Below are 23,411 nucleotides of genomic sequence, written 5' to 3'. Positions count from 1 at the left end.
TGTTAAGTTTGTATAATTAAAACCAAACTGAATTCTAATTTAGCATGTTATGTCTCACTGAAATTTGTAACCAGCTTTTGTTGTCTCCCCTGAAGCTGTATGTTCTCTTTCCATACTCCTTCAGTGGAGTGTCGTGCTGTGGGGAAGCCCTCCCTCCTGGCCATAAGCAAGAGCACAGCTCAGGCAGAGAGTGAGGGACACAACTCCATTCCAAGCCAGGACTTCCCACTTGCCCAAAGCATTCCCTGCTGAAGCCTGCAGGCTGGGATGGGCAGCACCTCCAGCTCTGGGAAGCTCTGGTTTGGGAGCTGTAGCTGACTGAAGGTGATGCTGGGCTGACCCTTGTGAGCCTGTTGACGTGATTTCAGGGCTACCCATCATGGGGCTGACTGGGCATGTGGCAGGGACAACTGGAGGCCATGTCCATCTGCCTACATGGGACCTTGGTAGCACAGCCATGGGCTCCTCTGCAGCTCTGCCTCCTGCCCGCTCTCACCCAGGAATGGGAACCATGGACCCCATGTAAGTCAGGAAACCCACCAAAGTGCCAGCACCCTTCATCCCCACTGTGGGGAGGAGGAGTACCAGTTAAGGAACCAACACAGGTGCACTTAAAACACATCCCCACTACCCAGATGATGTTAGAGCCCTTGTGGGTGCAAGGAGCAGAATGGAACAGGAAGACCACAGATAAAGGATGAAATCCTGACACCGAGAGCACAAAAAGGCTTTTCTTACTTTAGCGGGGCAAAGCTGCTGCCTTCCCCACCCCCCAGGACTTTCTGTTTTCAAAGTATATGAATTGCATCCAATGATATTCTTTCTGCCCTTCCTTCCTGCCTTTCCTAATCCCAACCGTGACTTCAGTGCCTTGTTTGGGCAGAAGCCAACACGCTGTCCATCTGTAAGGCCAAAAACCTAATTTTTATTACAGTATAGTAGGAAATAACTGGAATATTTCTGAATAAACAGTTTAGTGTAAGTGGCCTTTCAGAGCAGTATTTCAGTGGGAAGGATCAATGAAAATATAAATTAAATGTAACTGATTCAATTCAGACTGCCCACTGTATCCCATTTTAACAAGAGATGCTTTGTTTATTTTCAGTCTTTTTCTAATTCAGTGGAATCCCATTGCTGTTATATTTTTGTATCTGTGCCTCAGGCTACAAGTTCTGCTCTCAAAGAAATATGAGGAAAAAAACCTTTATGATGACTGGGTCCACCTTTATACAGTTCAGGGTGGACTCTTTTCCCATTAAATTCCCTAACAATGAGGAAGCTGTTACCAAGGCACGCATCTTACTGATGCCTTCTCCAGGTGGACTGGAAGCCCTGAACTCACTAATTGACATTTTCTGCTCCCAGACAAATGAATTATTTGTTTCAAAGGAAGCTCTCATAATTACAGAATTTACTGAGCTCTTCAGTAATCTGTCACTAGTGCTTTTCTGCTTTCTTTTCTTTTTTTTTCCTGCTGATTACACCTGTGCACATGTTTACTCCCAAGCCACATTAAATCCGCAGACATTCTTAGAGGCTGACTGTTTTCTTCTGCTCAGAAATCCCCATATATTTTTGGCCGTGCACTCTGCATTCATGTGACTCTCACACACTGTAGCTCAATGAGATCTCCTGAAAGAGCTGCCAACTCACCAAATTTTCCATGAATTAGGTCCTGACACTTCAATGAGAGGAAAGACAATGTCTGAAACAAGGCCAGCTCTGGCTTTCTGCCTAGTATGTGTCACAGTAATTCCACCAGCTGCCCTTCTACACAGCACTTCATACTTTTCAGACCACCAAAAAGCCCCTTGAATACTTTCAATGATAGCTGGGGCTCAAGCTGCCAGCGTGTTTTTGCAGCCTCTGGCACCCAGTGGCTCTGGACTGGACCTAGAAAGTTTTCTCTGTGTGTTTGTTTTGTTTTGTTGTTATTTTTATGAATGGCTTGCACAGGAGACTGACTCCAGCCCAATCCTTTCCAGCCATTCATAAAAAAGCAAGAGGGAAAACATTGTACTTTGCCCAGTTGGAAACTGTCTCTGATACTGACCAAGGCTTTCAAGAATCTTAGTCATTCAAGACCTTTGCTATCATAGTGCTTTACATCCAGAGCTCCCTGGCAGTGCTTGCTGACTGCTGGCTAGTTTTCCACTGGATTTGGGATCTGGAGTTCAGAGTGTGTTACGTTTTCTCCCTTAAATGGAAGAAGCAAAGCGACGAAAGCTCAAAATCAGGGCTCAGCCCCTCAAGCTGGTATTGATGGCACACACCATGACACACTGGGAGCTGTGCCCACTCGTGTCATGCTGAGGGCTCCAGCTTTTGGCAGCTGAATCACTGCAAGTGCCAGTTTTCAGGGGCACTGCTTTTCCTGCTTCAGGGAGAGCTATTTGGGCAAATGCAGGATGGATAAATCCAGCAAGGTCCAGTCCTGAAAGAATTGCAGCGTCAGCTCACTTAGGTCACTCTGAGACCAGAAGAACTGAGGCGTAAAGGAATAATGAGAAATTTCCCAAGCATTCCCTTTCCTTTCTTTAATTGTTCTAATCGTGATGCCTTCAGAAGCTTCTGGACACACTACAGAAACAAACACCTCGACTTGCTAAGCTTTGTGTTCACTGAGTTAAGAGATCTTTTCAGGGCTTCAAAGGAGACGCCTCATACTCAGAAGAGTGTTACAACTGCACGTTCAAATCGCTGAAAGAAAGAGAATCTGTCTTGGTTATAGAAAAGCCTGGAACCATTAAAAAATCCAAGACTTGCAAGATGTGGTTTCAAGCCAAATAAAGTCATACACAAAACATGAGAGCTCTGAACTATTTTCTATCCCTGCAGAAGACTGCAAAGTAAGACCTTCTGCTCTATCACCATTTCTCTCACTTATGTCAGGGGTCATGTATAATGGGGGCTTTGTGTGATACAGGACTTCATGTTGTATTTTTATTCTAAGTTTAAAACCTGGCTATTGTACCTTGAATGTGTGATCAGCTGAAATTCCATACACTTGAAAGTAAAATTCAGGTTTTTTAATATCATATGCAAGTACAAGTCAACCTTAAGTAGATTTCTTAAATCTGTGTGAGACAGAAAGAAAAAGTTGCCGTGTTGGAGAAATCCTATGACCATTACCATTTAAATGTCTATCACAAATCTAAAATACAGCAGAATTTCTTCTGCCGTGTTTAAACTACAAGGTATGTGAGCTGAGGCATCAGATAGGAATTTAAAACTTCAGGATAAGATTCCTAATTTTGAACAGAAAATAAAACAAACCACCTAGAGAGGAAAGTACACCAGGTTTTTCGTAATTTTATTTTTGCTGTAGGCTTTGGATATTTGAAGCTCAACTGTTTATCTTCTGCAAGACACTTCTTTCACCTCTCCTCTGTCACCACATTTCTCATTTTACTTCATTTTAAAATTCTATTACTTCATTCTTTGCCAATTTCTTAGATGCATCCTTATAGCCTATAAATTCATTGGTCAAACAATTTATTTTCCTCCTCTATGAGACCAAAAGAGCAGCCTCATGTGGTGAGACCATATTAACCTTGTACCAGTGGTCAAAAGCTGTATCAATCTGTCACACTTCTCATTCACTAGAGTATTTCTTACCCTCTGTCTTTTCATAGCATTATAAAAATAAGGAAGTATACATATAAATCTGTAGCAATTCTGGAACACATTTTTAATCATCAGAGACGAAAGCACTGGTCCGAATGCAAATCATTCCCTGACTGCCGTGCCTGAAGCTCCAAGGGTAAGATGCACACTCACAGAACTCCTAGATTTTGCGTTCATTTCTTCCTCTTCAAACTGAGCATTATGACAATGCATGACTGATGCTTCTTGGCAACAGTGACTCTGTTTTATTGCCACAGCTTGACACAGACAAGATATCTGCATGGAGGTAGCTCTGCTGGTGAGACTGAATGACCATGATGGAAACTCATACCCAGTTAGGATGACATTTATAGTGCTCACAGCTCAGCGCTGAGCAAAGATTATTAAAACAATTTCATAAGTCACTCAAACACTTGCAGTTCTAAATTAAAAGATGAATAAAACCATATTTAGTCTTTTTGTCTACAAACCCTCGAAAAATCAGGAAATTTGTATTATACCAGTTGAAATCAATATAACCCAAAAATAAATCGTATCTTCCAAGCAGTTTCATATGACAGCAGAGTAACTACTGTTCTGCTCCACAGCTGTAACTGGTTTGAGCCCAGTCTTTCCATCCCTCTTCCAGCACAGAATGATACAGTGCTGGGACCAAGAGCCCATGCAGCCTGCGAGAGAGCCCTCACCTCTGGGCAAAAGCCACTTTCAACTTCATGGCCATCAGCAGGAATCCACCCCAGCATGAATGGGATGGTGTACCTGCCATCTGCTCCTCTGGCTCATGGCTTGTGTTAGACATGATCAACCTTTTGAGGGGGTAGCAGAAATGCTTTTCTACCCCGTCAACAGCAAGGGAAGATGCACTCTCCACCCAGGCAGGACTGGCATGTTTTGGAAGCACAGGTCAGGAATCCTCCCACCTTCATCGCATGTTTGCAGTCAACTGGCAACTGTGGTGTCTGTGTATGCACACACTGCTGTGGGTCATTAGGATCTAACAGCAAAACCATCTGGCCCTTACAGTTCAAAGGAGATTTCACAGTCCTCTGTGCAGTCTCATAAATGAGGCTAATAGTAATTATGAAGAATTTTGGCAAAATCTGTGGAACTTTTATTCTTTGTTTTCTATCCTACTTGGCACTCCTCGGAGTTTTTAATACTAAATACAAAGTCAGGTCATTGAAAAAATATTTATTAGCTTATTAAACTGACCTCCCCTGACTGCTGCTGGAAAACCCTGCAACATCTCAGGAGATGCACCAATAACTTGCACTGATGACAAAGTAAACAGTACTTCTATTCTACTTGTGGAGGAAAGCAGAGAGCACCAGAGTCTTCCAAGTAGGCAAAATAACCTTTAATAGTTATCTGACTCAAAACAAAAACTTTACATTTTAATTGGTGAATTCAAACCATGCTGCTTCAAATGACTCTTGGTAGTCCGAAAATTCAGGCACTGGCAGATATATCCTGTCAGGTTTGTATATACCCAATGGAAATCAAGCAACTGATTTCAGCAGGGCTAGGATTTAATATGTTTTGTTTACAGAAAGCTACCTCCACTACATTTGTAATGGTTTTATGTTCTGAGAGGGTAAAAACCATGGAAGAAATATATTAAAAATAATATTCTATTTTCTTTTAAACTCATATAGTGCATTATTTTTCATTTGATTTGACCTAACCTTCCTCGCAGAGGCAGCTTTACCACCATTACAATCTTGGCAAGTACAAATGTAATGGTTAGAACAGGAAGGGAAAAAACGTAATTTTTCTTCATCTGCTAACTGAACTGCTGGCTGAACTGTTAGTTCAAGCACACCAATATTCCACTGAGTTTATCAAGAATATAATCAAATTCAACACACAGTAGCTGTTAGTTCAGTGCTCTTGATATGTGCCATTAGTTTTTATAATATTTCAGCCAGTATTGTTTACATTTTCAAAAAATATTTAGGGAGTGCAGTTTATGAAATACCCATTAAATGGACCTTGTATCTGTGGTTGAATACCACAAGAAAGCTAAAATTGCAACTGGCATACTTGGTTAAATCACTACAGTTTGGCAGCAGGAGCTGTTGTTGCTGACTGTTCTTCTGAGTCTCCACTGCTCTGATGGGTTCCCCTGCTACTTCATCATCATTCATCATGTATTTGAGAGACTTTCCTGATGCATTTTGCTCAGGTTTAGTTCAGTGCATTGTCGTTTTTCTGCTGAAACATTAAGTAGCAATTCCTGTCTTTCAGAATAGTTCTAGTACACAGTTCAGCACTGAGGTTTTCTAGATATGCACCTAAGGAAACACAAGCTGACTCTTTTTTTCTGGCAAAAGTTGTATGTATCTCTCAATTTATAACTCCTTACACAGACAATCTACTGAGGAAGCCAAATGGGAGGTCCCAGTTTTTCTCAGTTATCGCATAAGGAGAAAAAACCCCTACATTTTAGCAGGCAGCAATAAGTGATTAGTTATTTGCAAAGAAACCAATCCCTCATGATTCTGGGATATAAACAGATCAGAAACTACTTAGCTTTACACCTTGCAGACCTCTCCAGACAAATAAGTATTGTGCAACTGTTTACCATCAGACTATCTTGTCTGTTTGGATACAGCAACCCCCGTGTTCACCATGCATTCCTCTTCGCCCATGTGGAAATGATTTTTGGTCACTATTAAACAAACTAGATTTGAATTGGTGACCTAGAGGTGAAAAGCACCATATCACATTACCATCCGGTTCTAACTTTTGTTTTAGAGCCTTCCCTCCCATTTTGCTCAAGCACTGGTGCCATACAGACCGAAAAAGCAGAGGCAGTTCCTTCTTCAGAGGCCGCTCCTTGTGGTACCAGTGGTGGTGGCTGTGTGGAGCTATTAGAGCTGCAGAACAGGCAGCAGTGGACTCATCTATGCCAGGAGCTTCCAAAGCACAGTATTCACTTCCCTCAGCCCCTGGGCACCTTCACTACCCTGGAAAGGTGATCATTCAAGCTACCTTGAAGGTAGTGATTCAAGCCAAGGAGTCTCAAGTGTCCCCCCTTGGGTATTTCCCAGCGGCAGCCTGTGGCATACTTCTTAAGTTCAGCTGCAAGCTGAAAGTGCTGCTGCATCCAGAGATTTGTGCTTCGTGTTTTAGCAAGGCACATCTCAACCAGTGGAGAGAGAACAGGCACAATGTAAAGGTGGATGCAGGAGAATAAGATCTGCTTAGAAAACATTCAGGCTTTACCTGTAGCCAAAAATGATTGTCCACAGCCTGGCTTGCAACCATATTGCTCTTCTTCCTCCCATATGGGGCCAGCCTCTTCCCCGCTGACTAGAGGGAAGAGCCTGAGGGCCAGGCTGTTTCTTTAACCACATCTGAGCCCCATGTTAAGCAGCAGAAAGCAAGACAGTGAAGGAGAGAAGACTCCCAACTGCACAGCACATATGACTGCCGGGCAGTGCTTGAGGCTGTGGCCAGTTACTGTTCAGCTCACCGAGCACAGACACAACTCTAGATCCTGTTAGGAAGCACTATCTGTCCCCTCATCTGCATAAGCTGGGGTTAGGGAACAAGGGGTATAGGCAGCCTCTCTTACAGAGCCATTTGTCCCTTCAGAGATGTAAAACATCTTGTCCAGAGCTTATGTGGTCAGCTCCAGGCCCAGCACTAAAATCCTGCAGCAGCCTCCCCTTTCCCATCCAGCCCATTGCCTCTGTGATCTCCCATTGCCCAGTGATAGCTGGGCAGGGTTTTCCTCCAAAGAAATGGTACACAATGCAAGGAAGGCTTGCCTGATTTTCTGCAGCTGAGGATCTGGCCTGAAGCACTTCTCTTGAACTTCTTTGTTTGAGCAGATCCATTGGTAGCCACATGGCTGGCAGTTTTTGTATGTCTGGGATATATAGATGTCTGATAGTTGTCTGTCTATCGAATAGATTTGATAATTATTACTGCCTCCAGGAAACCAATGCTGCTAAGAGTGTCTGTCAGAGTCTGACCGGAGCCTGATGACATCCTGGAACAGCTTCATAAAGAAGTCAGTGTCCAAAATAGAAATACATTTTCCACGTACTTGAAATATGCCAGGGGCTTGGTGGCGAGTTGTTATAATTAATCCACTTCCTGGCTTCATATATTTTGGGATCATTCTGGTGGATGGTATGTTAAATACTGAACTCAGTTCATACTGGTTTTGTTTTTTTTTTTAAATGCAAATTACATTCAGTATGCCCAAAGGCATGACTCGTAGGCACTCCCTGCAAAGCAGGAAAAAACACTGTGTTGCATTTCTGGTGTGTTTTTACCACTCACTCATGAAGAGCAATTTCACCATATGCATCACTGTGGACTCAGCGTGACACAGTAACCCATTTTAAGAGATGTTAGCAAAAGGATTTCCTCTTTCAACCAGTTAGAACCCATTTACTAAAAAATTGCAAAGTCAAAGTCTACAATATCCTACCATCAGATGGGAGCAGAAATATGAATAGTGTCTGTGTACACATGTTTCCCTTGGTCTGAAAGAGAGAGAAAGAAGGGGGAAGAGAGGGAGGGAGAAAAGAGATTCTGCTTTTGATAATCATGGTGTAGTCTTAAAAGTTTTTCTATTTATGGCCCTGGACAGGTTTTGAAGTTAGCCCAGTCTAGGAGAGAAGAATTTGACAGTAATTTTTACAGTACAGTTACCTGACTGTCTGGCTACAGTTAGTTAATAGCCTTTCGGAAGCTACATCTGACCTGAAGATCCTATTTGTTGCTTGGATCTCACAATGTGAACATCAAAGGTATGCATGTTAGGTATGCACACAAATCCCCTGCAGCTTTTTTCATAATCGCGCTGAAACCCGACACCACATCAAGAATGCAGCCCCTGCAGCACCCTACGACCGCCCCGCTCCCCCAACAGCTTCAAGAGCTCTCCAAGACTTTCCTCGCTCACAGAGCTCCATCCACTACTTGGAAAGCAGCCTGTTCTAAAATATTATGGTTGCTAGTGAGACATTGTGAACATTTTACCCAAAGCAGGTTATTTCAGTCTGCTCGGTACTTACTCTCACTTCCTGAAGACCCTTCCATATTTTGTTGCTACTGTTGTTTAAGTGACAAAAAATTATTTTTCAAGCCACAAAAAACACCCCCAAAAAAACAGCCCAAAGCTTAATCCCATCCCTGGCTAAATCTTACCTTTGGTTCAAACCACTTGCAGAGTCTACCCCAAAGAAGTAAATGCCTCCATCCCCCAACAGTCATGTTTTGTTGTACTTGGAACCTACGCTGTCTGGGACATGCCAAAAATACACCAGTTGGTAGCACGTGCGGCTAGGTGGTCCTGGCAGCAGAGGTGAAAGCAGCTTGCTGGATGACAGAGCAGGATAGCTGCTGTAGTTGGCACAGAGACAAACGCTTTCTGGGAAGTTACACGAGGCAGACAGAAGCCTCATTTGCAGATGAACACAATCCACCTCCCAGAGATCAGGTATTAAATCAGCACCAGATTGCCTAATGGCAGCTGCAAGATCATTTCAGCCTTGGAAGCAACGTGGCCAAGGTCACCCTGACACTCAAGATGTTGACAGGTATGGGAGCTACTGAAGGTGTGGAGCAAAGTCCTTCTGCTGGTGGTCAGCGCTGCTCCCAGACACCTCTGTGTCCCCACATTTCATGCCTGTGACTTCCCAGCTCCATCTCAAGCAAGACTTTAGCTTGAGAAGGGAGCCAGGGAGTGCAAGGGTGCACCTTGAGGAGAGCCCCACAAGACACCAGAGGTTGGTGTGAGCCCATTGTTCTTCCAGGCAAACCCCATGACCAGCAAGGAGGCCACCAGTGAAAGAAGGGCAGCATTTGGAAGAGGCACAAGTAAACAACAGTATTAGCTTGGGACAGCATGTGTACACCTAGGAGCTTCTGGAAATCTGTGGCTAGTAGGGAACAGTGCTGGGAGTTTTGGTTGGGTTGCACAGTGGGAAAGATCCAAAGGGCTGGGATGGAAGAATGAAAGTGGTGAAGAGAGATGGTGGGAAAGAGGGAGACAAAACACACACCACCTTCCTTGCTTGCACAGAAACGGGAATGAGGTCTTGGTGCTGCCTGTAATGTGCAAGGAGCTAAGAAGAAACACGTAGAAACAGAATTAATAATTCTTTCTGTCCACTAATGATGGCTTTATTTTTGTCACATTTTTAGCTGCTTTTATGCTCTTACAAGTGTGTGCGTTACTGACATATTTTTTACTTTATAGAGAGTAGTTGGGAAGTTTGGTTAGAAAGACTGTTTTTAGGTACCCGTGGGTTTTTTAGATTTTAGGTTCAATTGCATTTTGCAGGCTTTATGGGAATGCTTATCTTCTCAGATCACAAAAAAAAGGAACAGAGGAATAGGAAGGCCCTGGGACTGTACTGCCTTAGGAAGCAGAGGATTACATCCCTACCCACAGGCAGAGAAACAACCTCCTGTTCAAGGCTGATGACAGCAGGATCTGCAGGAACTAATGCTCTTCCCTAAGAACCCAAGCCATCTCTCAGTGCAGCAATCTCAGCAGAAGCAGGTCTGCTCCAGCTTTGTGGTTAGACAGTGCTGGCAGCAGGACAGCCAGGACATTCACTGTGTGTTATACAAGCACTTCAAAAGGGTGGGGGACAGTGATAGGAAAAGGAGTTGCCCGTGCCTCTTTGCCTTTCATCACCTCCAAGGAATGTCTGCCTTCGGGGCTAATTTAGATGCATTTACATTAATGAATGTGTGGCCTTTTCAGCCACCTTTTTTTTTTTTTTTTCCACTCTAATTCCTGTCTGCCCTTGCTGGCACACGCCCTTTGCAATTTGTGGTTATTTTGCTCATTTGGCACTGTGTAATTGTCCTTTATTACTGAATATAGATTTTTTTTTATAGTTAGGAAAACACAAAGTTGATGAAAGTGATAATAGTCTAGTTCCATTTTGCTTAGCCAATAGTGGGCTTTTTCCTTTTTCTTTCTTTTTTTCTTTCTCTCATCAAAAAGACAACAATTTGCTAACTTAAAAGACATTTGCAAGCCCAAAATCGATGATTTCATGAGTCTTCCAGATGCATCGCCACAGTTACAGAAAGCTTCCTCACTGACAAGAAAGTCAGGACTTCTGTGAGATCTCCACATCAGGATATTATTAATAAATGCTCTGTACCTCAGAGGGAACCCCCCCCAATATCACGTAAGCTCCATATGGCTCCCTGCTAAGCACCATGGATGTCTCCGCCCTCCTAACTGTGATGGGGCTCAACCTTTTGGGCTGGGGTTGGTTGAATAGCCCCTTATGGAGATACTCAAGGTCTCTCTGCTCAGTTTCAACCACAACTTAACAGAGACACTTCTTTCACATCCATGTTCATCCTATGATGAAGACGATGTTTGTGCTTTGACCAACCAACAGACATGAGCTCAGATGGATGAAGAGCATGATTCACACATCCTTGAACAGACTGTACAGTGGGAAGAAGGCTGTTGCTCTCTGCCAAGGATAAGTGCCTTTGGAAAAGAGGATACAGGGTAATTTTGCACTGTTGATAATTTTGGTAGAGAAGAGCCAGCCCATGAGCCTTACTGTAACCAGCCCTGCCCTATAAAACAGTTTGTAGGTCCATTTACAATTCTAAACCTTCACTTACAGCACTGGCAAGTACCTCAGGCCAGTACCTCACCTGGCTGCCCCAGGAACACTATACTCCAATTACAGGGCTGTCAATGTCCTGGGGATGTCTTTAGCATGCAGAAGTTATGTGCCTGGAAGAGCATAGGATGGCAGTGGACCATGGAGAGTTTAGGAGCAAAATTTTTATTTGTTTCATCTGCTGATTAGCATCTCATAGTAATACAAATACATACAAGGACATCTCATTCCTGAAGACTACCTAATCCATATCTGAATCTGACTTACTGGTACACATCAGACAAGGCAAACTGCTAGCAAAAAAACTTGGGAAGTGCCTGGACACCACCATGATGAATAAGTTTGTCTGTGTCCTCATCAGTATCACTCTTAGTGGATTTCTTTTTGCTTCCAAGTACATTTTTCTTTACCCTCAATATTCCTTTAGAAATGGAAACTGAACTTGTTACCGTGTCTTGTGGGAGACCTGTGAGGTTGTGTAAGGAGTCATTTCAGTTCTATACTTCAATTCAACATGGACTTCCTTACAAAAAGCTTAAGAATATGTATCAGATAACTAAAACCAGTCATGATATTTAAATACATAATCTGAATATCCTTTTCATCTTGAATATCCTTTTCATCTCTGCAAATCCCAAGGTGATTTATACACTGGAAGTGACATAGGGACCTTACAAAGGGATCTATTTCACTCTGCACCGAAATGAAGCCATTTCTGGGATGAGGTGTGGCAGCTGTTTTAACAGCACAGGACAATGTTACATCCAGTTGGGGCGTGAGGTGAAGAATAGCATATCCAGTGTATGTGGCAGGGAAGGAAGGATGTAATTACCCAAACTGGAATTTGGCCAAGACACTGGAGTCAAAGCCCCAACTCTTTTGAAAAGTGCCAAGGGAACATTAATGACCACAAGTGGTCAGAGCTTCGATTTTATATCTCATCTGAAAAATTACACCTCCAATGACAGTTTTCTTGAGTACCATGCTAAAGCATTCATCCTGAGAGAATCAGAAAGAAAAGTGCATCCCAGCACAGCAGCTGGATGTCCCTGACAGTATTGATTTTGTTCCCCAGTTTGCCTATATAACCTGAGAGCCCAGGGGATCTATACATACCCCTTTCACAGCACTGGTTTACAAGGAGAACAAGACACTGCTTGTGATGGACATATTTATCAGAAACTCCATCACTGCCCCACTGTTTTCAAAACAGCCATACTCCTACCATGAACATCTCATGACTTGACTTCTGGTGTCTAAAATGTGAATCACAATGAATATTTAATCTATTAATGGCTACCAACCAAGCAAATAACTTCCTGTTGTTTTATTAGTAAACTACTGCATTCTGCATGATTTAAGTACACAAACGCATCACTGACCTAAAAGGCATTTTAAAAGTTACCACCAGGTAAGCAGCAATGACAGAACACAAAGGGGGTGTAGTCTGCTTCAGATGTGAGGATGTACAGCATCACTGGATGTGTATTCTACTAGAGTGAAGGAACCATACTTAGCAATGAGGACAGGCTAGCAGCACGTGCAAGGGAAGTCACCAACACTTATCAAAGCTCAGACAGGATGCAGTAACTCAGTCATGCATTAAACATCTCAGACATCTCAGACATTTTATGTCCGTATCTGTTTTTATAGATCTGGAGAGAGGAACTTAGTGCTACCACACTAAGGTGGCTTACACTTTCAGACTGTTAACTTTTGACCAGTCATGATTCTTAAAATCAAGTTCAGCAACCTACTCATCCTGAACAGATTCTGCCTAGCACAAAACATCACACCATTCTCAACAGGCCCCTGCTGCTTCTGGGGTAATTCTTAAACTCTGTCAAAAGAGACCCAGACCTAATGACAACTTCCTGCATGCACTCAGATGGCTGTAGCCCTCCAATAACTCATCGTGCAGGACTAAGTACCACTGCCAGAAGTGTGACCAGAAGGAATCAAACCCTGTCCTACTGGAGACAGGATAAACCATCAAAACTGACATTTCCAATGCTCACCCAGCTACTTACTCCATTCCTGTGTTCCCACAGCACTGCACAGCTCTGAAGCAATGAACCCAGCAATGAACAAGCAATGAACCCAGCTAGCAAGGTGGAAAAATTCTGTGCACCAAGATTTTTAGGCAACATTGGGAGAACTGGGAAATTTACTGTCCCTGCATTAGATGCTGCACAGCTGATTCCTTTGTAAGAATGGGTCCTCCAAACAGGAAAGACAAAAGGTGGGCTGTGGAAAAGAGGCACAGAGAGAAGAAATGCTTCCTCACAGAACACAGAATTATAGACTCACAGACTGGTTTGGGTTGGAAGAGACCTTAAAGATCACCTATTTCCAATGACTCTGCTGTAGACAGGGACACCTACCACTAGACCAGGTTGCTCCAAGAGCCATCCAACCTGACTTTGAACATTTCCAGGGAAGTGGAATCCACACCTTCCCTGGGCAACCTGTTCCAGTGTCTCACCACCCTCACTGTGAAGACTTTCTTCCTAATGTCCAACCTAAATTTCCTTTCTTCCAGCTTAAAGCCATTACCCCTCATCCTATCATTATACACCCTTAAGAAAGTCCCTCCCCATCTTTCCTGTAGGCCTCCTTCAGGCACTGGAAGGCCACTATAAGGTCTCCCCAGAGCCTTCTCTTCTCCAAGCTGAACATCTCAAGGTCAAAAACTTTACTGAATGCAAGCTTCTTGGAACTGGTATAGATCTATATCACAGTCTTAATTTTTTAAAATATGACTCAAAAGATTATGAGTTTGTCACCTGCATTCGAATGCCATCCATAGGAAGGAATCTGGCCATAATCCTAAACAATCTTGAGCAAACCTTTGCTGTGTTGGACTTCAATGGCCCATCCTGCACAGGAGGTCACATCAGATAATCACATGGTCCTATCTGGCCTTAGCATCTGTGAAGCAAGGGTTGGTTACTGATGTCACCAGTCTAACATGGGAGAGCTAGGCTGTCTCACAGAAACACTGCCAAGAGGGTTTCTTTTTCACAAGCATTTCCTTACATTGCAGGAATGTGAGCATATGTGCTGCAGAGAAATTTAATGAATTATGATCAGGGAAAATTAAAAGGAGTTGACACAAAACTCACTAAGACCAGATGCACTAACTAGAAATCTCAGATTTGTGTAAAAATCTCACAAAAGTGATCCCAACTCAAATCCACAGGGCTGGTAGTGTAAGTGTAACTGCATGCAGGAGAGTGCAGGACTGTGGCACTGGAAGAAAATTAATCTTTAGGTAGCTTTAGGTAGGGACTAGTTTCAAACACATTTAAGGAAACAGCATTATGTACATAAAATCACATTAGATGGCTTTCACTAAAATGAGACAGCAGTGACACTACATCAAGTGCAGAGCAGAAAATCTAATAAGCGATCTCCTTTTCATAAATTCAGAACCAAAATTGTGACTTTTTGTGACTTTTGCTTGACAATAACCAAGCACAGATTGTCCTTTTCTCAAAGCAAAATCTAGTTAACTGAAACACAGGCATGTTTGCTCCTGATATCACCGTCTGAAGCTCAAGTCAATGTTTGTCTGCTCTGCACAGTAATAGCTAACCTGTGACCCAGCTCATTTTTGCTTATTTAATAATACTGATACTGTAATTATTCCAGATTATTTGCTCATGCCCTTAAAAGCAACTGAACTTGACATTAAATGTTTTCTTGTATTTCCTTTCTGCCACTGCCCTTTCTGTAGAAAAAGCGTTGCTGCATCTTAGCTGCACCACATTAAGAAACCAACAAAAAACATACAAAATCCAAGCCTTCTTCTTGTTGCATTACTCACTCTACTTTTTTTTTTTTTTTTTTATACTTTAATTCCTGGAGCTTGATACCCATACTCATTTTCCTCGGTCAGTTCACAATATCCATTTCCCTGAAGGTCAGAAACAATACATCAGGAAATATCACCTGCTATTCAGGGATATTACAGGAAATTTGCATTTCCACTTCGTCAAGAGTCATTATTTTGGACAGACAACCTACACTTAACTTCATTATCCTTAAGTGCTGGGATCCCTGAAAGCCAGAGAGAGCACGGGTGTCCTGGCTGGCCTCCTGCTACCATTTCATGGTCACTGACAGCCAAGAGTGAGAAGACAAACCACTCACTGCTGCAAGATACATGTGCTTCACATGCAGCTCTCCCTCTCTGTCACTTCCATGCAGGTAGGGAAGCAGCTCAGCCTCTTTCCCAGTCTCCCCCAGCTTGGCCAGCTCTCTCCTCCAGAGCTGGGTTGCTATCTGAGCATATTTTTCCAGCCTCTGCAAACAGCACTGAGGCAAGAGGTGATGGATGAGACCAAAGGACTCACTCTCTTGCAGGACTAGAGGAGGCCTGGAGCATGGTTTCTGTAGGGAGCTGGATGGTTCCCCTCTAGCTTCTTACTCACTGTGTGTGAGAATGCAGTTTTGGGACCATTGGCAGGGGAAGGAAAATGAGCCCCTGTTAGGTGCTTGCAAGCCTTGCAACCTTCCACAGCTGTAGCAAACATCCCAAAAAACAACTTCAGTCCTACGACATTTTTTCCCCAGAGGGGTGTTTTGAGGTGGCCATTAATACAAACTCCAGCAACATTATTCCCATACCATCCCCAGCACAACCATGAAGGGCTGGGCAGGAAGGAAGAGACCTACTAGACTGCCGAAAGCTGCAATCCTGCACCTTTCTGATGCATCATCTACACAACATGAGTACATTCAACATTAGTAGCCTTCTTCTCAGCTCTTCAAACCCAAACTTATTTTTGGTTGTTGTGTTTTCTCCTCCCCAGCTGACCCTGGCAGGGACAAGCCATGTCCTGCAGGGCAGAGCAGAGTACCTGCTTCAAGCACATGCAGCTGGGGCAGCAAGCAGCATGGCTGAGCATCACATCCCCTCATGTACATGTCGGGAAGCATGGGCTACGTGAAGTGTTGTGGGAAAAGGGGTACTCATGGCCCTCTATCTATTCTCCCAGGGATCCTGCCCTGTCACCCAGAAACATGCCCAATGATAGGCTCTAAGAGGCAACCAGACTGAAGGTAGAAACGTGCTTAAACATGGCTTTATTTGTGGAGGTTTGTCTGAATCCAGCTCTGTGGCTTAGCAGGAAGCGTGACTGTGGGAACTTTCTTGCCCATTTTCTTCTTGGCTGACCAAACACATCCCAGAGATTTCACCTCTGGAGGGAATGCCTTAAAGCTATTTTTTTCATGAGGAAGGTGTTTCGAGACGTATCTCCACTTTAAGCAGCAGCACAGGAGACTGCAGTGAGCCTTGCAGGAGCCTTGCAGGAAACTTTCTTTTTGGATGGCTGCACAAAAGGGCACAACTGGGGCAGCAGCAGAGGAGGGCACTCAAGAACAGCTTCCCCAAGTCATTCACAAGCCCTGCTCATGCTGGGGAGCTGCCCTGACACCACTGCCACCACCACAGCCAAGATGTCCTGCTGCCAGAGAGCTCTGCCCATGCAGAACAGGGGTGATGCAGGTCCCTCTGCCCTGCTGCAGGGGCAGGGCTGAAAGCTGTCACTACGCCAGAAGGTCTGAGCTGCAGCACTGGCACAAGCAGCTCCAAAGCTGCCCAGAGCTGCATGAGCTCTGCTTGTTGTTCTCACCCAAAAAGAGGAAATGCAAAGAGGTATAAAGTCACCATGCCCTTTCCCAGACATGAGGACGACTGCAAATCAACTGAGAATTTTCCCCCCTCAGGGAGTCCTGCCAGGTATTTGGATTCAGCAGTCGATGGCGAGGTCTTGCTGGCAGAGGAGAGCTGTGAGCTGGCACTGACTCAGAGGCTGTTTGCACAAGGGCTGTATTTTAGAACTTCAGACTGATAAAACTAATGACTGTGTTGAGAGATGCTCATAAAACACTGAGTCACCCTTTATTCAATTAAGGAAGCTGTCACTGATCTTTCAAGGAGGCCTGAATGGGTTATTCCTCTCTGTGCTGTGCTGAACTCAGAAATATCAATCTGCATGACACTCTGGATGACCTAGGCTGGCAGTCAGAAAGTTCAAAAGGTGAGGAACACCTCTCGACAGGAATAAACAGTGACGCACATTTGGCAATAACCTTTGCAATTACCATTTGCTGTTTGGTTCCCTCTCCTGCCTGGAAGCTTTTGTGCTACTAAAAAGTTACTCAGGAAAAATAGTGAGAAACGACTGTAAACCTGCCCCAGTTGCTTTCAAGGCTGATTTAAAAATCAGGAGGAGGAGAAATACCAATGTTTAACATTTAAACAAAAAAAATTGTTTACTTTTTAAACATTTATGTTCCTTTTATGATTGTTAAATCAATATTAATACAGAATGTAAACCATTTTATAGCCTCCATACAGGATTCCCCTGTCGCTCCCTTCTCAAGAAGCCTGTGTTTCAGGCAGATGAGTACTACCAGCAGAAACGCTGGTCCTAATAAATAACTCCAGAGCAAGACCTGCCACCCTTCTTCAGACACACTGCCTAATGACTTCAGTGAGAGTTCTGCCTGAGTAAAAATACCAAGTTTTGGCCCATTACCTTCAAATGAACAGAACAGTTTATTTGTGGTTTGAGGTGCTTCCTCCTGTCTGAACTTTCAGTTTTCCAGGCCAAGCCAAAGAGGTACAGAGGAGGTTTCCCACGATCCCCTGACTTGTATGTGCACTCACAAGGGCTCCCAAATTGTACTCTTGAGTTTTGTGACTTGAGTCACAAAGTTTGTGCCTGCAACCCCTGCCTTTACTGCGCAGAAACAGAGGGCAGAGATGGGATGTCTTGACAGCCAGCTTTTACTGAGTTGGAAAATGATCAGAAATCTTTCTCTAACATTCTTCAGCCTTTATCCCCTCTGCAAGCTATACACACTAGGACGTGCTGTGTTTCTAAAAAGCTCTTACAGCCTTGAGACGAAAACCAGGACAGCAGAGAAAAGCAGAAGCAGAACCAACAGCCAAGGGCCATGCTTCCACCATTTATTTCCCTGAGTCTGCTGCAACAAGACCGTCCAACAAGCAGTCAGTAAATACCCACGAGCAAACCTCACATCAGTCCACTGTGTTCTGCTAACATCACACAGCTGCTTCCCCACGCATCTGAACTGCATTCATTCATTCATTCATTCACTCATTCATTCATTTATTCATTCATTTATTCATTCATTCATTCATCTGGGGTAAGGTGCTGCCCTGCCCCTCCAGCCTGATTCCTTTCCAGAGAGCAACCCAGCACCGAGAGCTGCAGAGCAGCCCCCCCAGCTCCCTCTCTCCCCCTCCCTCCTCCATGGCCCTCAGGAGGGGGGCACAGAGAAGGAAGCAGTTCTGACATGTATTTTACTGATGTTTTAAAGCATATGGTCTGAATGCTCTGAATGCCGCGGAAGATTACTGTCACATGTCCTAACCCACAGCCCATCTGTTGACACAGTATCACCTTTCATAAATTGCTGGATACCATTTTCCCATCAGCATTGCTCTAAAACACAGGTATTACAGGCAGGACACAAATCCTAACAACCCTTATATGCTTAATAAAATAAATAACAATCAGCCTCTTAAAAGTTTCTCCTTCAAAGGAATTTATTGTTCAAACACTTCCTTGGGATCCACGCTGATTTGTACTTTCCTGTGCCATAAATAATGAACGTGGAAAAAAAAAAAAAAGAAAGAAAAAAAAAAAAAACAAAAAACAAAAAACAAAAAAAACCCATCACATTCAAAATCAGCCAGATTTTTATTCTTAAATTCTAAAATATATGCTCATGTCACGCTTTGGGCACTGGCAAGATTTCTGAATGAATGCAAACAAAGCAAGATCTGCTTGAATGCATCAGACCCCCTAATGCATACTTAGCATAGCTCCAGGTCAATGAAGCCAGACCAGTTTACACCAGTTCAGCAGTCTGCCCACAAGGTTCACATGAGTGTAGCACCTCTGTTAGCACCTCCTCCCTTTCCTCCTCAAACTTGTGAATGAGTTAATGCTGCGTATCTTGGTACACCTTGGAACTATTTGGATTTGGTTCAGGTCACGCAAACACAGGCTGGAAAAAGCACATGCACCCCTCTGCCACCCTGCCCCCCTCCTCCCCCTCAACATCCACTTTCGTGCACTGATGGAGAGATAACATCAGCTTTTCATAGGAAAACTGATTACTGATACAGTAGTTCAATGTGAGCTATAAAATGCTATGTTTAGGGGGCTTCCACAAAGACAAGATCTTCTGAAGTGAGCAAGTACTTCCAGCTCAAAATTTCATTTTTACCTGAAACCCAGTTTTCTGATTAAAACATTTCAACAGAAATAGCCTTATCATTAGCCAACAAAGCTTTATACTCCACTGCTCCTGAAACCTGTATCCTTCTCAATGCCCACAGATTTCAGCTTTCAGCATGGCCTGCAGGTCCACAGATGAGGACTTCAGTGACTCAGACCAACAAGTGCCCTGCTTTTATCCTCTCGTCACCTAAGTGAAGAGGAGGTTAGCACACATTAAACTATCGGATTTGTCTGCCTAAGTATACAGGTAAAGAAGTGATGTCTTTGAGAGCCACCCATAAGCTGTTTGGGGATGTGCTGGACAAAATCAACATCTGGCAGGTGGTGGAACACTGGTGAGAACTGGCTTGTGTCACATAAGGAGACAGATGCACTCTGCTACGAAGGAGTTCCAAAAGGAACCAAAAGGTAGAGGCTCTTGGAGCACCTGAGTAGAGTTCTGAGCTTGCAGTACTGTTCAAATTTGAAGCCCTTTGAATCTGAAGCCCCTGTTGCTACAGTACTAGACAACCTCCCATACACTAAAAGATACACATATATAATGATTCTTTTTCCTTCCCTTCTTTTAGGCCTATAGAGACAGCTTAACCGGTGCACTGAGTTTATGTCATGTCACAAATGTCTGTGGAGGAGGACGTTTTCATGAACTTGCACCAAATTACAGCATATTTGAGCAGTCATGCTTATGCACCATAAAACAACCTCTGTCACCTCATCTTCTAAAATCTCCTTTGGTCACTTCATGTTACCAACATCCTTGAGCAACGTACATTCACACTCTAATCCTTCCATCCTACCTCCATGAGCTTGTCACATCTAACACAATAGCAATCCAGGAAGTGCAATGTCATTTGGCAGCCTATACTTAACATAAGGATTTACATTAAAAAAACCCCAAACTGTCCCAAACCTATGGGATGTGACTGGTATGCCACAGCATGACAGTGCAGATCACAGGGCCATTAAATCTTTCCCTGTGGGCTTGTCTCAGGCTGCAGTGCCATTGCCAGCCCAGATGCCAGCACTCTCTGCAGGGCCAGCCCAAGGGGCAGCCAGGCCACCAGCTCCAGCAGCCCAGCCCCAGCTTTGCCTTGTGAGCACCATTATGGTGCTGGTCATCAACACCACAGTCTTAGTGGCTCCTTCAGTACACTCAGAGGCTACACAGCTTCTAGCATAAAAGTTTAAAACCTGAATAATGACACAGCATGTGTAAACCAACAAGATTTTTTGTTGCAAAACACGACAGTGGTGTCCTTGTCCTGCTGCAACTGCTGATTGCTCTGTTGGCAAGGATGCTGCAATTGCTGCTCATCACAGCTCTCATTAGCAGTCACAGACCAAGGGTATGCAACCAAGCTTAAGATTCTTTTGTTCCTCCCAATAAGAACTTCAGCAAATGTCTGTTTGCTGAAATTATGGGGTTAGTAGGTTTTCAAGGCATCTTCCATAATAATGACAACACAGTAATGATGTAATCCAGATGAGGGATTATCAGAGGATTTAGATTTCCAGGACTGTCCAGCTAACACCTTTCACAAGGACTAAATTCACCTGACAAAACAGTTTTGATAAGAAAGTCTGTATGTAGTACTGGCCTCTGCAAATCAGGCTGGGAAACACCAGCAGCAGCTTTGTGACTTAAAGCCATCCTCGAATTGCCAGGTGAATCTAATGGATGTTACACACTAACAGTTATCTACAAAAGCTTCCCCTAAAAATAGTTGCCTTTTCTGCCTCCAATAAAACCCCCCAAAAGCAGCCTGCCACCAAGAAACAGAGGGAGTCCAGCTGTGAGAAGATAAATTTATCTTCCCTTTAACATTCTGCCAAGCCTTAGGCCACTTATTTGGGGCTGCCCTCCCCATGCTGAATAACAGCAGCAAGGCTGATGTTGGCAAACAGGGTGCCAGCCAGAGCAACTGCTGATCCCTCCAGGTGATCAGACAGGGGCTGATGGGACCTTAGAGCAGAGGTAGTGACCCACACTTTTCTCAGCACACCTGCCTGCAGACACAGACAGTCTGGACACCAGCACGTCAGGGTTTAGATCTTGTCACCCCTGCAGTCCCCAGATGGCCCACAGTGAGAGGCCCACCTTACGGTCTATGGGGCCATCATCCTGCTTATGGGTCATTTGTTAACATAAGTAACAAGTAGCCATAGAAACTAAAGGAGAATGGAGACAAATGAAAAAGTGGATTGGTGCTGTGTGACATCCTCGTCTGCCGTTCTACATCCTCGTGTTTCAAGGCATCTGACAACCATTAAAGGCCCATGAGCCCGATTAAATCTTCCCTCACAGGCTTCCTTCATAAACAACTGCCTATTAGGAGACTGTTTGTATCCTTTTCTAGTGCTGACTACTATATATGGGATATTAGATTAGTGAATTCATGATCTAATCCTAATTGTACATGCACTTTTTTTTAAAGGAGATGCCTACGCAGCATTTGCAGATTGTACCAACCTCTCTTCCCTCACTGACAACCTTAAAACAGAATCCTCTTGCTGAGGAGATGGGAAATTGTGCCATATTTCCACATGTGAATAGCCAGCTAAATTGTATGCAAAATCTTTTTACTGTCTGGTTCCTTAATTTTGTTGTATATATAAAAACAGTACAGAAAATTATTGCCTATAAAATGTTTGTTTCTGTTTTAGCAAAAGAAATTTAAAATATGTTCAACTGCAGCCAAATTCATATTTTTGTCTTATTTTAACTAAACCACAGCCAAACCAATTTCCTTCAAATTTTAAGAAAAAAAGGAATGTTCCTGGGTCTCAGCTGACAACTTGTATGCTACATTTCAATCTGGAGAGAATTTTTATGGCTGTGTTATTACTAATAAACAAAGTTTATAATGGAAACAGTGACAGGACCTCCACTGAAGCAGTACCAGCAAGGGGTGCTGTAATAAATGTAATTAACATCTAATAGAAACTCTGATTTCAGCGCATGCCAACTAATATTATGCTCACAAGAAAAGGAAACTAGCATGGACTGGCTGCTGTCAGCTCTTGAAGACTGCCATCTTCAAATTCCTCCCACAGAGCAGCACTTTTTATAAAGCAAGGAACTTTCTGCAAATCAACAGAAACCACTGATCCTAAACCAGATGCCCACTACATTTGACTAGATTGCACTCCTTTAAATCCAGACTATCACAGCTGGCTATGCACGTCCTCAGCCTCCTTACTGAGGTTATGACTACAGCTGACTTGGGCCCAGGAGCTGTTGAAAAGATTAAACAAAAATTAGCAGTTCCTGCAACAACAAAACAACTGGAGTTAATATAACAAAATAACCAGAGTTAAAAATCAAGCCTTAGTTTGCTTCCTGACCATCAGACATGCTACACTGAACATCCTTTTGAAATTCCACAGGTAATAAAACTTGCACTAAACGAGGCCTCAGCACAAAGTCTGTACTGATGCCAGGCACAGCAATCCCTTCCATGCCTGCTGCTTTGCAAGCACTGAGGCTGCAAGGCTCAGTGGCTCACAAAGAGATGCTGCTTCACAGGCTGGATGATAACTTGGGTAGAGCTGATAATGCCACTAATGCTTGCCAGCAGCTGACAAGTTAAATGGATTTTTGCAGTAGTGCCAGAGTAATGCCAGAAATGAACAGGAAAAACAAGGCCAGTGCAACACACGGGATGCAAACTTCTGTTTCCTAGATGAGTAAATAAACCAGGTCTTTTCTGAAAGGATATGCCTGTAACCCGGGCTTGACATGGCAGAGATGCAGAGTAGATAATTACAGTGGAATTCAGGTGGAGATTGGGCGTGTGCAAATACAGCAACAGAAAGCCTCCTGCCACAGGATAATTATATATGGAATATAAGGAGCCTAATTACCTAT

General features: G+C 43.6%; 1 protein-coding gene across 4 annotated transcripts in view; it reads right to left on the bottom strand.

Annotated features, from left to right (window-relative positions):
* Window positions 1-23,411, bottom strand: part of HMGA2 (high mobility group AT-hook 2) — a 114,641-nt gene that overhangs the window by 18,665 nt on the left and 72,565 nt on the right. The window lies entirely within an intron of this gene.

This window comes from Calypte anna, chromosome 1 (assembly GCF_003957555.1).
Source record: "Calypte anna isolate BGI_N300 chromosome 1, bCalAnn1_v1.p, whole genome shotgun sequence".
Taxonomy (NCBI): Eukaryota; Metazoa; Chordata; class Aves; order Apodiformes; family Trochilidae; genus Calypte; species Calypte anna.
This window is presented reverse-complemented; position numbering and strand designations above follow the sequence as displayed.